Source organism: Bison bison, unplaced genomic scaffold (genome assembly GCF_000754665.1).
Source record: "Bison bison bison isolate TAMUID 2011002044 unplaced genomic scaffold, Bison_UMD1.0 scf7180017864304, whole genome shotgun sequence".
NCBI lineage: Eukaryota > Metazoa > Chordata > Mammalia > Artiodactyla > Bovidae > Bison > Bison bison.
This window is the reverse complement of record NW_011494876.1, coordinates 1,989,450-1,995,010: the sequence shown is the minus strand read 5'-3', so window position 1 is coordinate 1,995,010 and position 5,561 is coordinate 1,989,450.

Here is a 5,561-nt window from a genome sequence, read left to right as displayed (position 1 = left end):
GGATGCCATGATCTTCGTTTTTTGAATGTTGAGCTTTAAGCCAACTTTTTCACTCTCCACTTTCACTTTCATCAAGAGGCTTTTTAGTTCTTCACTTTCTGCCATAAGGGTGGTGTCATCTGCGTATCTGCTGTTACTGATATTTCTCCCAGCAATCTTGATTCCGGTTTGTGTTTCTTTCAGTCCAGCGTTTCTCATGATGTACTCTGCATAGAAGTTAAATAAACAGGGTGACAATATACAGCCTTGACGAACTCCTTTTCCTATTTGGAACCAGTCTGTTGTTCCATGTCCAGTTCTAACTGTTGCTTCCTGACCTGAATACAAATTTCTCAAGAGGCAGATCAGGTGGTCTGGTATTCCCATCTCTTTCAGAATTTCCCACAGTTTATTGTGAACTCAACTCACACAGTTGAGTTCTTTATAGACCCCTACAAAATACATGATTTGCAATTACTTTATTCCATTCTGTGGGTTGCTTTTTCTCTTTCTTGATAATGTCCTTTGATGAACAAAAGCTTTTAATTTTATGAAAGTCAAGTTTCTCTACTATTTCTCTCATTGCTCAGTCATGTACGAGCCCATGTGTCAAATTAAAGTTCATGGAGATTTAGTCCTATGTTGTCTTCTACGAATTTGGTAACTTTAGCTTTTATGTTTATGTCACTGATGCATTTTGAGTACATGGTGTGAGGTAGGCATCCAACTCCACTCTGTGACAAATGAGTATCTAATACATCTACCATTTTGAAGAAAGGAAACATAATATTATGAACATAGTTAAAAAGTAAATTCTCAAGAGGAGTCTAAGGAGACATGATAACTAAATATAATATGGTACCTAGATGAGATCAGGTACCATATTACAAAAGATGGTACATATTACAATTACATACTATGCAAGGCAATCTACAGATTCAGTGCAATCCCTATCAAATTACCAATGGTATTTTTCACAGAACTAGACCAAAAAAATCTTAAAATCTGTATGGAGACACAAAAGACTCCAAATACCCAAAGCAATTTTGAGAAAGAAAACTAGAGCTGGAGGATTCAGGCTCCCTGACTTCAGCTGTTACCACAAAGCTATAGTCATCAATCATTATGGTACTGGCACAAAAAAAATGGAAATACAGATCAAGGGAATAGGACAGAAAGTCTAAAAATGAATCCACACACCTAGGGTTAATTAATCTATGGCATGGAGGCAAGATCCACACAATGTTGGAAAGACAATCTCTTCAACAAACGGTGTGGGGAAACTAGGCAGATACATGTAAAAATATGAAATTATATCATTCTTTAACACCATACACAAAAATAAGCTCAAAATTGTTTAAAGACCTAAATGTGAGACTGGACATTATAAATCTCCTAGAGGAAAACATAGGCAGAAAACTTTCTGACATAAATTGTACCAATATCTTTTTCAGTCTGTTTTTCAGAAAAAAGGAAATAAAAACAAAAATAAACAAATTGAACCTACTGAAATTTAAAAGTGTTTGCACACCAAAGGAAACAATAAACAGAACAAAAATACAACCCACAGATTGGGAGAAAATATTTGCAAATGATGTGACCAACAAGGGATTAGTCTTTAAAATTTATAAACAGCTCATGAAGCTTACCATCATCAAAACAACCCAATTGGGCAGAAGACCTACATTTCTCCAAAGACGATATACAGATGGCCAAAAGGCACATGAAAAGATGCTCAGCGTTGATAATTACTATAGAAATGAAAACCAAAACTATAATGAGATACCTTGTCGTATCAGTCAAAATGGCTATCATCAAAAAAATTCACAAACAATAAATGCTGGAGAGGGTGTGGAGAGAAGGGAACCCTTTTGCACTACTGGTGGGAATATAAATTGGTATAGCCACTATGGACAATAGTATGGAAGTTCCTTTAAAAACTAAAAATAAAGCTACCATATGACCCTGCAATTCCACTCCTGGAAATATACCCAGAGGAAAACATGGTCTGAAAGGATACATGTACTCTACTCTTTGACATATGAATATCCAATACCTCAACCATTTTGAAAAAAGAAAACATAATATTATGAATATAGTAGAAAGTAAATTCCCAAGAGAAGTCCAAGGAGACATGACAACTAAATATAATATAGTACCTGGATGAGATCCTGTGACAGAAAATAGACACTAGTTCAAAACTAAGGAAACCAGAGTGAAGCATAAATTTTAGTTATCAATAATGCATCAGTCTTGATTTACTAATTGTGACAAATGTACCATATTAAAATAAGAAGCTAATATTAGGGCAAACTGGGTGTGGGGTTTATGGGAACTCTTTGTGCTAGTTTTATAATTTTTCTATAAATCTAAAACTCTTCTAAAATAATTTAAAGGTTATTATAAAAAGGTTAAGTCATTGTATTAAAAACAACTGCAATAAATAGGATAAACCTCATGAAAGATGTGCAGGATCTCTACACGGAAAACTATTACACACTGCTGAGAGAAATTTAAAGAGAGCTGGTGAGCTATATCATGCTCATGGACTGGTAGATTCAGTATTGTTAAGATGTCAATGCTGTCACACTTGTTAATGATTTAATGACATCCTAATCAATGATCTAAAAAAGGAATAAAGTTGGAAGAGTTGCACTATCTGATTTTAAGCCTATTATAAAGCTCCAATAATCATAACAATACAATACTAACAAAAGTAACACAATCTGGAAAAAAACTAACATACCTATGGTAAACTCAATTTTGGGAGAAGTTTCAAGGTAATTTGGAGAAGGCAATGGCACCCCGCTCCAGTACTCTTGCCTGGAAAATCCCATGGGTGGAGGAGCCTGGTGAGCTGCAGTCCATGGGGTCGAGAAGAGTCGGACATGACTGAGTGACTTCACTTTCACTTTTCACTTTCATGCATTGGAGAAGGAAATGGCAACCCACTCCAGTGTTCTTGCCTGGAGAATCCCAGGGACTGGGGAGCTGGTGGGCTGCTGTCTATAGGGTCGCACAGAGTCGGACACGTTCAAGGTAATTATATGGGAAAGTAAAATTGTTTTCATTAAATATGGTGGGAACACTGGACAGTCATATTAAAAATAAATTATGTCTACCTCAAGCCATAAACCAGAATTCATAGATCTTAAAGCCTAAAGGTAAGCCAAAACTACAGTATTTTTAGAATAAAATACAGGATAAAATTTCTGTCACTTTAGAGTAGGAAAAGATTTCTTAGACTAAATGTAAATCAAAAAGTGATACACTGGGCGTTATTGAAATTAAAACTTTTTGCTCTTCAAAGGACACCATTAGGAAAATGAAAAGGCAAACTACATATTAGAGGAAAATATTATTAACACATGCCTCTGACAGAGGCCTTATATCCAGAATATATAATCCAGAATATAGTCAGTCCTTTCAAACTCAGTAATAAGATGACAATTCAATCAAAAAACATAATGAAGACCTGGAAAGGTACTTTCTAAAAGAAGATATATAGCTAATAAATACATGACAAAATACTTAACATCATATTAGCCTTCAGGGGAATGCACATTAAGACAAATGAGATACCACTGGACAGCAATAAAATGGCTAAAGTTAAAATTTCTAACAACTGCAAGTATTGGTAAGGATATGGAGCAACTGGAACTCTTATACACTGCAGACAGTTGTGTAAATGGTACCTCTTTTGGGGAAAACACTTTGGCAGCTTTTTTTAAACGTTAAACACTCTATGACTCAGCAATTTCATTCCTAGGCATTTACCTAAGAGAAATTACGACTTAGGTCCACAAAAAAATCTGGACAAGAATATTACAACTGCCTTATTTGTAATAGGCAACAACTGGAAACAATTTAAAAGTCCATCATTTAAATTAGATGATGATTAAATTAATTAATTAATTAATCATTTAAATTAGATGAGTGGATAAACAGTCTGTGGTATATTTATGCTGCTGCTGCTGCTATGTCGCTTCAGTCATGTCCAAGTTTGTGCGACCCCATAGATGGCAGCCCACCAGGCTCCCCCATCCCTGGGATTCTCCAGGCAAGAACACTGGAGTGGGTTGCCATTTCCTTCTCCAATTCATGAAAGTGAAAAGTGAAAGTGAAGTCACTCAGTCGTGTCCGACTCTTCTCGACCCCATGGACTCCATTGCACGAGGCTCCTCTGTCCATAGGATTTTCCAGGCAAGAGTGCTGGAGTGGGGTGCCATTGCCTTCTCCAGGTATATTTATGTAGTGTTATATTAAAAGGTATATTATAGGGACTTCCCTTGTTGTCTAGTGGCTCTTTGTTCCCAGTGCAGGGGGCCTGGGTGCCATGCCTGGTCAGGGAACTAAATCTCACATGCTTCAACTAAAGATCCTCAGTGCCCCAACTAAGACCTGGCCCAGTCAAATAAATAATAAATATTAAAAAATAAAAGGTATATTATAAAATATAAAATGGTATGTTTATAACATATGAAAAACATATATGATAGACATATATTTATTCATATGGAAATAAATGAAATTGGATCTTTACTTAACTCCACATACAAACATGAAATGCTCATGGATTAAGACAAAAGTTAACAAAAAAATTTTTAATTATTAGAGAAAAATATAGAAGAATATCTTTATAATACTGATATAGGGAAAGAGTTTCTAAATAAGATAAAACGCTCAAAAAAGAAAAGACTGGTGAATATGATTACATTAAAAATACTTAAGTTCATCAAAACAAATTAAGAATAAAAGAACTGTAACTAGAGAGAAAGAATTTAAAATACAAGAATAAAAATCTATATGATAATACAATTTCTACAGATCAATAAAAAATGAATAAATAGTAACATGCATAAATGAAAATACCCAGTGGCTGATAAGCTTATTAAAAAATGTTCAACTCTTTTGAAATAAAGAAAACACAAATTAAAATCCAGTAACATAATCAGTGCTCCTTCTGGCAATAGCATACTAACAAATTTTAGAAAAATTCTCTAAGAGTAACTAGACAAACTGAATATTTTTTTAAAAATCTTTAAAACATTGACACAGAAGGAATTTTCAATTCTAGGATTGGAGAGAGAGTGAAAATCCAAGGAAAGAAGCTTGAAATCTGAATTATGTTTCTCGTGAACAAATTTGCTGATATAAAATGAACACTTTAGAGTTTCAAACTATTTCTACAGTTTTTCAAAGTCAATTCTCAGCACAAAAAACTATCAAAACACACAAAAAGATGAGATGACTAATCAGATCAGATCAGATCAGTTGTGCAGTCATGTCCAACTCTTTGCAACCCCATGAATCAAAGCAAGCCAGGCCTCCCTGTCCATCACCAACTCCCGGAGTTCACTCAGACTCACATCTATTGAGTCAGTGATGCCATCCAGCCATCTCATCCTCTGTCGTCCCCTTCTCCTCTTGCCCCCAATCCCTCCCAGCATCAGAGTCTTTTCCAATGAGTCAACTCTTCGCATGAGGTGGCCAAAGTACTGGAGTTTCAGCTTTAGCATCATTCCTTCCAAAGAAATCCCAGGCTGATCTCCTTCAGAATGGACTGGTTGGATCTCCTTGCA